Source organism: Anabrus simplex, chromosome 5 (genome assembly GCF_040414725.1).
Source record: "Anabrus simplex isolate iqAnaSimp1 chromosome 5, ASM4041472v1, whole genome shotgun sequence".
Lineage (NCBI taxonomy): Eukaryota > Metazoa > Arthropoda > Insecta > Orthoptera > Tettigoniidae > Anabrus > Anabrus simplex.
The window spans coordinates 23,963,778-23,977,284 of NC_090269.1; the positions used below are offsets into that span (position 1 = coordinate 23,963,778).

The 13,507-nt window shown below is 41.9% G+C and overlaps 1 protein-coding gene across 1 annotated transcript in view; it reads right to left on the reverse strand.

Annotated features, from left to right (window-relative positions):
• Nucleotides 1-13,507, reverse strand: part of LOC136874276 (protein twisted gastrulation) — a 56,592-nt gene that overhangs the window by 15,965 nt on the left and 27,120 nt on the right. The gene's annotated exons all lie outside the window — the stretch shown is intronic.

Consider the following 13,507-nt stretch of genomic DNA (forward strand, 5'->3'; position numbering starts at 1 on the left):
CATTCTGTTCTGTTGATTTCTCGAGGAAAACCCCTGAATTACCGACAGATGTTTTGAGATGATGAACCATAAAAAGTAATCTACCATTTCAAAGTATCTGTGCGGATTACCACAGTTAGCCTAAGTACGAGAAATTCAATTCTCATGGTAATGATGGGCGGATGGTGCTGAGTAGGCCCTAATTGCATTCGTAGCACGACTGGTGCGGTGAATCTGGATGTTAGGATCGGTCGTGCTGCAATAGCACTTTCTGCCCAATAAAAGAATCAATGACAGAATACCTCACTTCTCGTTCTCATTATGCCTTAAAATAGAGCCGCATAATCTTTGTGGTGCCGTTTGAGCTCCTTGAAGAGTTAACCAGCCTCCGGGTTGTTTTGGCAACGTTGCCACCTCGGTGTCTCCGAAAACAATAAATACAGGCAACCGGAATTGAATGTTAAGTCTTCAACCTGAAAGTGGGTTGGATCCCCAACAGCTCCAATATCAGCTATTGCAAACAGCCTAGGCGTCACTGAGGTGGCACACAAGGGAAGTGAGGAGTGAAGCAGTTTCCTGTTGCTTTCCTCAGTGAGCCAGAAATCTCTATTTAATAACAGTCGGTCAAGCCTACTGAAATGGACTTACCAACTGAATCTACGAGCGTCACTTTCACGCTATTCATAACATGGACTAACTGCAGAAGAAATGGCATCCCTCGTATCTCTCACTCAATCACTTTCATATCGTCAAAACCAAAGATGGTCAGTGAAAGCTATTTCTAGCCGAGTGCAGCCCTTGTAGGGCAGACCCTCCGATGAGGGTGGGCGGCATCTGCCATTTGTATGTCACTGCGTGTTATTGTGGTGGAGGATAGTGTTATGTGTGGTGTGTGAGTTGCAGGGATGTTGGGAACAGCACGAACACCCAGCCCCCGGGCCATTGGAATTAACCAATGAAGGTTAAAATCCCCGACCCGGCCGGGAATCGAACCCGAACCGAAGGCCAGTACGCTGACCATTCAGCTAACGAGTCGGACAGAAGACATAGTGCAATGTAAAGACTGTCTTCTGCCGCTGCTTTACCCACGCTCTGGTGGGGACTGTGGCTAATATGAGTATTTGGCCCTGTTTCAAGGCCGGTTGCCCTTCCTGACGCTAGAGGGAGATGTATTCACTATAGCGTGTTTCTGTAGTGGCTGGTCGTGTTGCGTGTTGGCTGTATGTGAGGAGGTGTTTTGAGACAACAAACACCCAATCTCCAAGCCTGATGAATTAAACAGAGGCAGCTAAAATCCCCGATCCGACTAGGAATCGATTACGGGGCCCTCTGAACAGATGACGACGACGTTGACCAGTCAAAGAGCAGGACTGCACTGAAAAATCTCTCTCTCACCAGAAATGAGTCTGGGAGTGATTAACAGGATGTAAAACCTATAATATGACCAGAGTTGGGAAATAATTGAGTAAAAGTAATTGAATTGCTGGTATCGAATACTTTTGTTAGTAATCTAATTTTTACTTGTAATCGTTGCTTTTAACAAAATGCAATTTTTGATCGTATTTTACTTCTTGAAATAACATTGTAATAGTTATAATTATCACAAATAATGTTATTGGTTTCTACGTCCCACTAACTACTCTTACGGTTTTCGGAGACGCCGAAGTGCTGGAATTTTGTCCCGCATGAGTTCTTTTACGTGCCAGTAATTCTACAAACGCGAGGCAGGCGTATTTAAGCACCTTCAAATACCACCGGACTGAGCCAGGGATCGAACCTGCTAAGCTGGGTTCAGAAGGCCAGCGCTGTCCGAGTTCCTCAGCCCGGCATAATAGCTATATTCTGAATTTTTTTAAGGAAAAAATTAAAATCCACAGTATCATGATCTTTAGTCTCACTGATGATAGCAACTTAATGTCCCTATGCTAAAAAAAATCCCCACCAAAATGAAGTAATGTATTTTTTTCCTTGCAAACTTTGATATCATTCCAGCCACATTCCGAAAAAGAATGCGAGTTCTTTGAAGTAATTGTAATTTTACTGATTACCTGTTGAAAAAGTAATGTGTAATAGTAACTGAGTAAAATATTTCTCAAGTAACTGTATTTACATTTTTGTTTGCACCTTCCCCATCACTGAACTGACATATGAAAATGGACTTACCCTGTGGCGAATATTATTTTATTTTACCTAAGTGCATTAAACTTAAATAATCGTCGCCATGAAACCTGTCTGTGTCGGTGCGACGTAAAGCAGATTGTAAAAAATAAAAATAAAAATAAAAATAAAAACTGAAATAAGACACAACTTTTAAAATTCTAAAGTGAATATGAGGAACTGATCACCTCCTGAATACAAGCTTACAGCTACATCCGATTCGTTGATTCAGCAGAAGCAGTTTACATTCGCTTCACAAATGTTTTTATGCGCCTTGACAGCGTTTTCTCCGTGTATAGAAAAATAGTATCACATGGTGAAAATGCAACTTATGTTCTTTACAATTCAGAACATCTTCTGAATGATTGCGACTTGCGAGTGAACTTGGCTGAGTTTTCTGCCCAATGTCATCTTTCAAAGAATTTCGTAGGACACATTACATGAAACTAATTATTTTTGTATCATGCACCAAAGGAGATGGTGTGGTTTTGTTCAGTTAATGCCATGTCATTTTATTAGACCATTAAACATTATGTACCATGTAGCCTACTTACAGTATGTAGGTGGTGTGCGGCTCCATGGCTAAATGGCATTTGGTTACAGGGGTCACGGGTTCGATTCCCGACATGGTCGGGAATTTTAACCATAATTGGTTAATTCCGCTGGTACGGGGGCTGGGTGTATTTGTCACCATCCTCATCACGACGCGCAGGTCGCCTACGGACGTCAAATCAAAAGACCTGCATCTGGCGAGCCGAACTTGTCCTCGGAAATTTCATGTCATGTAGACGGTAAAGGCGTGCTCCGTTCACCTTGAAGGACGTGGGTTCCATTCCCCATCGGTAAGTCGAAACATTTGAGAAACGAGATATCCACTTCTGCAGATGCAGATGGCCCTGAAGTTCACTCAGCCTGCATTTTAAAAAAATTCCGGAGAGCAAAGGCTGACCACTCTGCCCCACCATGTTCCTAGGTCACGGGTAGTGTATGGATTTTTCTTCGAAATGTGATTTTTCTGTTCCGCCAGAACAACATTTTTGCAAGACGAACTCACTACTTAGGAAGTTTTAACATTTACCTTGTTAACTCGTATCCTGAAATACTTGTAGCAGGGAATAACTGAATAGATGAATAGTTCACTGCAAACAAGCTCTCGGTAAATGATAATTAAACATGCAGAGTAATTTCCATACAGTCCATAAAGGCCCTTGGAGTGTGGAAGAGAGAGAAAGAGAGCGAGAGAGAGAGGGGGAGAGAGAGATTGAGAGAGAGGGAGCGAGAGAGAAGGGTGGGGTGGGGTGACTGAAGTGCTCTCAAAATGAAACATTTTACAGTGGACACAATCTCTTTATCATGTTTTCCAGCAACCGTGTTACAGTATAAAGAGTAGGAACAAGTTGAATGTGGAGGAAATTAGTTTGTTTTGCATGATTAGGTGGAATATAACGGTTAGAGGCGCCAACTCTATGGGGTCCTGATCCAATGGTCCCTTCGGACCTCCCAAAACTATAATAGGCAGTTAAGAACATGAAGACCCTGCTTCCAGAGTTGTAGGCCGTTCGTCTCCTACGAACTAAGCTATATCAACTTCTACATCAGTAAATCTGTTCATATTTTTCGAGTTGAGTGTGACGCTGACCTCGTGTACTCCAGAATCTGTGCCATCTGTCTGGGCAGCAGTCGTCTTGGTAGGTCAAGGCCCTAATGGCTCTTACGCCACATGTTGATTATAAATATAGCGGCCGTGGTTTATATTATGTTTATTCATTTTCTACCCGGTCCATATCTTTCAGTTTATTGAGGTCGACAACTGATGTGAATTAGGTCCAGTTTTGATGATAATGATGATGGTGATGCTTGTTGTTTAAAGGGACCTAACATCAAGGTCATCGGGCCCTAATGGTATGAAATGCGACGAAATGTAATGACAATTTAAAAGTACAAAATTCATCCACTGAACAGTATTCAAAACGTGATGATAAAGAATGAATTGATGAATATGAATTTAAAACGATCAGCAAACCCAATTCACAATACTGAAAGTTAAAAATAATTCCAAAATCGATCCACTGACTATAATTCAAAAAGACGACGATGAACAATGGTTATGAACTTAAAACAATCAGTGGGTCCGACCCGCAATGCCCCTCCTTCCCAGAAACAATCTTAAAACTGACCAAGGGACGGCTTCCAAAGCACAGTCCTGAATCGATGATACTTGTTGTCTAAGGGGTCCAAAATCCAGGTCAACGGCCCCTCATAATGGTACTTATCGCTAGTAAAGTAGATCCATGGTATTTCTCATGTTGCGGTACTAATCAAAGGTAGCGTAGAGACTCACGGTGTTCCACACATTATGGTACTACTCACAAGTATTGTACGCCGCACTGGTAACCTAGGGTGTTTCTCAGATAATGGCGTCACTCATACACAACACAAACCCATGGTGTTCCTCGGTGTACTAAGCACGGGCGCCGGTATTCCCATGCTGATCCTCACATAGTGTGTACTAATCACAGGCAACGCAGACCCACGGTGTCGCTCATATAGTGGTACTAATCACAGGCAACGTAAGCCCGTGGTGTTCCGCATATAGTGGTACTAATCACAGGCAACGCCTAGACCGTGGTGTTTCTCACATAATGGTACTACTAATCACAGGCAACGTAAGCCCGTGGTGTTCCGCATATAGTGGTACTAATCACAGGTACTGTAAACCCACAGTGAACTACTCTCTGATGCTACTAATCACAAACCTACTGTGTACCTAACATAGTGGTACTACTCGCAAGTAAAGGCGACCTATGGTGTTCCCCGTGTGATGGTACTAATCACAAGTAGTTTCATGGTTCTAATTCAATCACCCTTTGGTCGTCTCTTTTAGTTGCCTTTTACGACAGGTAGGGGATACCGTGGATGTATTCTTCGTCTGCGTCCCCCACCCACAGGGGGTAGGTCCAGTTTTAAGGCCGGATGTCCTTCCTTTTTTTTTTTGCTAGTTGCTTTACGTCGCACCGACACAGATAGGTCTTATGGCGACGATGGGATAGGAAAGGGCTAGGAGTGGGAAGGAAGCGGCCGTGGCCTTAATTAAGGTACAGCCCCAGCATTCGCCTGGTGTGAAAATGGGAAACCACGGAAAACCATCTTCAGGGCTGCCGATAGTGGGGTTCGAACCTACTATCTCCTGAATACTTTTCGTAACACTACTCTTTTGTCGTAAATTACCAAGAACTAATCGTGCTGCTTTCCTTAGGACCTTTTCCAGTTCTCGTATCAAATTATCCCATACATTAAAACCATATCTACCTTTATTTTTACAATCTTCTTTACTTCGCACCGACACATGTCTTATGGAGACGATGGGATAGGAAAGGGCCAGGAATAGGAAAGAACCGGCCCCAGCATTTGCCTGATGTGAGCATGGGAAACCACGGAAAACCATATTCATGGCTGGGGTTCGAACCCACTACAGTTGAACCTCGATATCTCGAATCACCTCGGGATCTAAATTTTATATCGAGTTATCGAAATGTCGAGATATAGAAAATACCGTTTTTGAGCATGTATAGAACATAATTGAATCATACGTATCTACGGGTTTATACTGAATACAGTATTTAAAAATATACACATTCGTATTATACGGCATCGCTTTAATCATAACCCTTATTATAGTGACTGTTTAGAAGACAATACAGTGCATACAGTAGTGAATCAAGAAACATACCTCCGTTAACATCTTTGGAAAAAATCAGTTAGTCTCTTCCAGTGCCGGATTAAGGTGTTTGCGGGCCCTGGGTTATTTAAAAATATGGGGCCTCTTCTTCGTAACATTACGTAAGACTAACATACTGAAGTCGTTATAGAATTACTTCCACTTAAATTGATGAATAGGGAAGTGTTCAAATAGACTACAATTTTCTGTTTTTCATGTTAATATTTCATAATGCCAAAACATATTTTACATTTGTCTCATCATCACTATCAAATCGACATACGTTTTTTGGCACTGCTAGAATATTTCTATCCATTTTACAAGAACATTACAGTTGTAACTTATGAATGTTTCAATAATCAGAGATGAACTGGAAGTTTTCTTCCTGATGCAAAGATATAGTATAGCATGCGCATTCCACCGTGCTTCCCCTGTCCCCTCCCGCTCACTTCCTAGACCTCTTCCCCCCCCCCCCTTCCCCCTCTGCCCGTACTCGCAAGCTGCCAGATTTAAATTAAATTTTCGTTAACAATAACCTTTACAATAATTACAGTGCGTAAGTAGCGATAATTCGTGTTTCCAGACGGTAATTGATTCTAGCAGTGATGAAGTACTAACGCGGACAGCTGATAAGAAGGAAGGAAGAGTGCATGTTCGATATTTTGCGAGCGTAAATATTCATATACGTGCACGGAGGTGGAGCAGCAGGCCTTTTTATACAATTTTAGGTACGGCCAAGGGCACGCGGGGCTGCAGCCCCTTTAGCCCCCCCCCCCCCCCTAATCCGGCCGCGGGTCTCTTCTGTTTTTTTTTGTTTTTTTTACTGTTAACCTTCATTTTTCCATATACTTTTCAACAACGTCTATTGCTGTGAAAAAACTGTCATTTACATTTGACTGACTCTATATATAGGGTCGAAGAAAATGCATTGCTTTTAACGCCTGGTCTGCTGATGGTACAGGCGAAGGCAACTCTAACTTCTTCTTTTTGGATGTTAAATTCGGTGGCAGAAGACCACGAGCACTGCCTTTACCTCCTGAACGAGCATATTCAAATGAACAGGGACTTATCTACGAAAAGGAGAAATTTCCTCCTTTCGCGTTGAAACTTGTCGTCAATACCTCGCAGCCAAGATTCGTAAATGGAGCTTGTCATCCACCGCTTCCGTGGTTGCTTTCGTACGTGACCGTTAATGAATTCACATCCCAGAGACAGCGAGGCTTTGTCGAGTTTCCGATGATTTAAAGTTTTAGTGTTTCGCTTCCCATTATATTTACCTCCCAGCATCACTGTAACCCTTTCTTTACTTGTTATCTATTCTTCGCAAACCACATATGCTGTATTGCATAGTTAATGTTGTCCAAAATTCGAGTTACAGAGTACATTTTGCTTTAAGAGAGGAAAGGTTTGCTTCGAGAAATCGAGAAATTCGTGGAACCGAATTATGAGTAATACGTGAAGAATAGGAGAAACGGCCGGGAAATTGAAGTTACTTCGAGATATTGGAAATTCGAGTAATGGAATTTCGAGATATCGAGGTTTGACTCTTATCTCTCGAACGCAAGCTCACAGCTGCGCGCTTCTAACCGCACGCCCAACTCGCTCGATTCAAACCACACTTTATTTGGGGTCTTACCTGAGACTTATATAATTGACCTTCTCCTTTACATCCTTACTTCAACCCCTCAATACCCTCATAACCATGTGAAGAGATCTGTAACCTTTCTTTAGTATCTCGTTAATGTGATTAACCCAATGCAGCTCTTTCACACCTAGGTACTTACAGTGATCCCCATGAGGTATCAACACAGTTATTAAAACTGAGAGGCCAGCCTGACTTTTCATCCCGTTTAACAGTCTGCTGTCCATCTCACAACATTGTCTAAGTCTTTCTGTAGTCGTTCACAGTCTAAAGGCCCTTAAAATCGTCGATATTTTACGACCAGAGTAGTTATTTTATAGAGTCCCCGGCCGAGAATCGAACCCAGGGAGTGTTGTGAGTCGAATGCCAGTACGCTGACCATTCAGCCAAGATGGTTATTGCTAGTCCCGAGCACTTTTTATTTTATTTGTGGTTTTGTGTATATGTGGATGACCAACAACTCATCTCGTCACCAGCATTCGTTGTTGCAACCTGCGAAGGCATTTCAAGAGAAATCCTCTTTGCTATGTACCTATTAGCATTCCAGGGTATCCGATGGACCTCTATAGCATGTCCGAGAAGTCTCGTTTTTTAAAATTTTATTACCATCATGTTTCTAAAATTCATTTCAGGCCATTTGTTCTCTGCTCAATTCCTAAATCATTTAAGGGCGATATAAGTTCTCTCGTGGGTTGTTGAAGGGTATTTACTATGCTCTTATTGAAAGCCACATCTCTTATATGATACATATCTGGGCATGCTGCAATAAAGAATCCTTAGGAAGAGAGCACTAAAAATAATTTTCAAACTGCCGATTCTGACACCGACTAAAGATCTGTATAAACATTGTAATATATTATCACTTCCAAACCTCCGCATAAAGGCTTCTATAATTATGATCTATAAAATTCAAAACAAATTGGTCCGCTCAAACACATCAGTAATTACTAATTCACAGATTCATAATTATGAAACAAGAATTATTTATAATATTCACTACAATCAGATTCATTCCACTAGTTATGGTCAAAATTCTCTTCGGCATTTTTCTATAACTATGTATAACTCGCTTCCAAAAAATATTAAAATGTTACCAACTTTATCTATCTTCAAGAGTAATGTAACTAAATACTTGAAGTAGTATGGTAATTGTGGTTAGGAAGCTTTGTCCTATCTTATCTGTTACATCATGTTAAATTATATACTTACTGTACCGTATTTTATTTTTTAATTACATTGTGAATATAGCTGCCATTGTAATTTATTTGTATTGCACGAAGAAGAGCCTTGGCTCAGGTGCATGTATTGAAATGAAATAAATAAAATAAAAAAACATTCGTTTTTGATGCTTTCCGGTCGGTTTTTAAGTTATTTGTGCTTTCTTTGTATTTTATAATTATGTTACTAGACAAATATCAACTATTGTATACTGCATGTATTAAAAATAAGAAAAGATTACAGAAAACAATACCCTCTTCCAGGCCTGTGGTTTCCTATGTTATGGGAGACGGGTATTATGTATTAGCCTGCTGGTCAGCTTTAGATATTCACAGTATTTTTGTGTGTCAGTACGTATTATTTGTCGACAATTTTTTTTTTTTTTTTATGAAACTTTCTTTGTTAAAGGAAAATTTCTTGTAACTTTTAAAAATTGATATGGCCTTTGGTGAGGTCTATCGAGTTGACGCCTGATAGCCGACCTACCTATGAAAATGAAATGGCGTATGGCTTTTAGCCTCCTCGGTTCCCAGGTATCATATATGATAGGCCTAATTATTATCTTTCATTCTTGTCACTGTCCGCCTCCGTAGCGTAACGGTTAGTGTTATTAGCTGCCGTCCTCGGGGGCCCGGGTTCGATTCCCGGTACTGCCAGAAATTTAAGAGTGGCAGGAGGGCTGGTATGTGGTTGAAATGGTACATGCAGCTCACCTCCAATGGGGGTGTGCCTGAAAAGAGCTGCACCACCTCGGGATGAGGACACGAGTTTACTTTATTCTTGTCACTGCTCTGAATGTGAAATTGTGGTTGGGAACTGTAGTAAGTATCATAATTATACGATACGCCGTACGGATTACGTTTTTTAACTGTTTGTAGTACGGTATACTAGAAACATCCAAGTAGGAGGCAGGAGTGAGCAACAATGGACGTTCTTGGCTGTTCCCGCTACCTTGATGGAAATAAAGGTAAATATTTATATCTACGTGTCTGTTGCTTGTATTCGTGTTGTATAATTATACATTTAAGTTAACATAACATGGGGTTATATATAAAACGATAATTATGACAAAATACAATGAAGGATATATTTAAAAAAGTATATAGGTATCACCAGTGATACTTTGGTACTTAAACTATACGAAATATTACTGCAGTTCTTTACAGATGGCAATATTTCAACTCTGCTCAATCACATTGACCCTGATGTTTCAGATTGTGATTAAGATGATAGTGAGGATGAGTTTGAACATCAAATTACGCCAACAGATGTGGTATATGATTCTTCATGGGAATCTTCTGATGAGCAACCTCTAGGTCTAGCAGAATTCCTAGGAAAGTATCCTTTGTGAATGATTTTGCACTGCGAAAGGCCGGCCGCAGGAGCCATGGCCAATTAGTACTCGAAGATGGCAACGTAGCGTTCGTATATGACAACAAAGGAGTTTACTTGGCCTGTACACAGTTTGGTGTTCAGCCTGAAGGCGGGTGCAAAAGATGGTCCAAGAAGGACAATAAATATCTAATTATCAAGCTCCCAATTTTGTGTTTCAGTACGATATCTACATGGGTGGACTAGACTTACTGGACAGAGTGGTAGCTAAATATCATATGCGGACAAGAACTAAAATGTGGGCCAAACGAACATTTTCCATTTCTTTGACGTTTGTCTAGCAGCAGCCTGGCTTACAATATCGAGCAGATGAAAGGAACGCTGCGAGTGGGCTGCAGAAGAAAGACGTCTTAGATTATTTCCATTTCCGGGTCGACATGGCAGAAAATCTTATACATTCCAAAGAGGCTACATTTAAAGATAGCTCCTCAGATGAAGAAGAACGACCTGTTAACAGCCCCGCCACCAAACGACGTAAACCAGTCCCAATCCCACACCAAGCAGCAAGGCAATAAAAAGGAATGCACTTAGTTAATATATCCAAGAAGCAAAAATCCCGCTCTAAATGTCCGGCTCCGTGGCTAAATGGTTAGCGTGCTGGCCTTTGGTCACAGGGGTCCCGAGTCCGATTCCCGGCAGGGTCGGGAATTTTAACCATCATTGGTTAATTTCGCTGGCACGGGGGCTGGGTTTCTGTGTCGCCTTCATCATCATTTCATCCTCATCACGACGCGCAGGTCGCCTGCGGGAGTCAACTCAAAAGACCTGCACCTGGCGAGCCGAACATGTCCTGGCACTAAAAGCCATACGCCATTTCTTTTCCCGCTCTAAAGGGGCCCATAGACGTGCAATATTATTGCGCAATATCGGGGTTTGTGCAATAAAATTGATAGTGTGTATTTAATATTGAAGGGTTGTGCAATATATTGTACGAAATCAAGAAAGTTTGAAATATATTGCGCAAATTGCAAAATACTGTGCTGTGTGTTGGCAATATTGTGCAATATCCCGTCCTCCCGTTAGTTGGTATCAACAAGCGTTGGAGAAGGTATCGTGATGGCAGGCAAAAAGGAGGAGAAAAAGTGTACCATGGCCTTCCGGCTCTGTGGGATGTTAAGAGCAAAGCGAGGAGTTCATCATACAATTCACCATTCATGCGCAGAAAGTTTCGAAAATCATTTGGTTCCCATTTTCTCAGTTCATTGAGTAAATTTTCATGAGTGTACTTTTCTCTGTCTAGAAACCACTGTTTGGTCCTTGTGCTTCTTTTCCGTTTCTGCTTCTTTTTGGCACTTACGCCCACGGCGATCAAAACGCAGCAAAGATCAGTGTCACTCTATATAATCACCAAATAAAATACCGGCATGGACTGACTATATATTGCAACGCATATTGTACGTCTATGACCGCTTTGCACAATATATTGCACAACTATCAATATTATCTCCACACGATTTTATTTATTGCACAAACTCGATTTTTGTGCAGTAATATTGTATGTCTATAGGCAGCTAACAATATATTGTACAATCTATTTTGCGCAATAATATTGCACGTCTATGGGCCCCTTAAATGTATAGGGTGGCCACAAAGTCCCGTTACTCCCTTATAAATGTTAATGCACGTTCGTTTTGTTCTATGTTTCAGACTGTGTGAACTAAACGATGGCTGATACGTCCAGTTACAGTATTGAATTATTGCAAGTTGTTGGGTGCATGAGAGATGGCAAACAGGGAAGACAAAGACAAGAGCACTCGTTCCTACTGACTTTCGGGCACGATTTCAACGAGAGCTTCCTCCAAAACAAATACTTCTGCGTTGGGTGAAGAAACTCTTCGCCACAGGAAGTGTGAGAGATAAGGATAGAAGTGGGAGACCCTCCACAAGAAGAAAAACATGTCAGTTTGTCGAGGAGTCCGTGGAGAGGTCGCCGAAGAAGTCGACGCTTAAAAGATCGGCGGAATTGCAAATACCCCGGTCGACAATGCAGAAGCACATGAAAAAAGACTTAGGCTTGCGCCCATATCGGCCTACGCCCGTCTAGGAATTATCGGATGCTGACATGGACCGGAGAATGGAGGCATGTGCGGCACTTCTTCAGAAAGCAAGCAAGCAAATAGTTTGTTCAATTCCTTCACCATACGGTGAAGGCGGGCCATCAGCCGAACGAGCGGCTCTTCAGCCTTCGTAGTGGGAAGAGTATATGGAGTATACAGAGAAGTATGTTCGTACATACGTAAAGGGAGTGAGTGATAAAGATTTTCTGGCGCAGGAATCCACCGCAACCCTCAAGTGAGCCCCCAGAGTGCACCCGCATCGCACTCGCTATAGTTCCCCCCGCTAGAACCCGTTTATTTGCCAAAGAGAGATACATATTACACCAAAAAATACAAGAAAATAGTGTACAAAGTTGACATAGTGCGCCTCTTCGTATGGCACTGACAGAAAAGAGAAATCAGAGTTCAAAGTAAGCCTTTTGCCGCTTCTTTGGCAGAGAGAAAATCACAAAGATATATACACACAAGATATCACACTAAAGTTCGTGCCACTTCTGCGGCAGAGTAATCAAACGGAAATAAACAAATACATTAGATTACTAAATAAGCACTTCTTCAGATGTTCGACACAATACCAAAACGAGGCAAAGTGGTTTTTTCCTATGAGTGTGCGATTTACAAGAGCTCTCGCGCACGAAATGTGGTCTTCTGGAGCAAGACAAATCCACGCTTTTATGAAGAGTTGGAAAATAACCCGCCGCATGTCATGATATGGGCAGCCATGGACAGCAGACGCTTGTTTGGGCCGTTCTATTTCGACGGTGATGTGAATCAACACAGTTATCTGAACATGTTGCAGGACTGGTTTGTTCCTCTCTTGGAAGAGCACGGAATTAAAGAGACATGTTGGTTCCAGCATGATGGGGCACCTGCCCATTTTGCCATCGCAGTGCGCAAATATCTTAATGAGTTCTTTCAGGACGATCGTGGTCCTCCTGTGCTGCCGGCTCCACTTGCCTGGCCACAACGAAGCCCAGACCTTACCACGTGTGATAATGCTCTATGGGGGTTCATAAAGGGTATCGTTTCACAATACCACGGATGAACTGAAAGTTGCTGTAAGACAAGCTTTCACTAAAGTCACACCAGCAATGCTCCGAAGAATGTCGCACAGTACTTGGCGCCGTATTATCCTTCGCTATGAAAATGATGGTACACAGACTGATGCTTTGGACTCGTAATGCCGTATATTCCTAAGAAAACCTCTCTTAGAAATGATGTACAACTTATTTAACTAGGTTTAGGGGTTTCTATTGGTTATAACAGGGGGGTATCGGGACTTTGTGGCCACCCTGTAGATTGCCATGCTGCATGTCACTTACCTGCATGCAGTGTTCCACATGC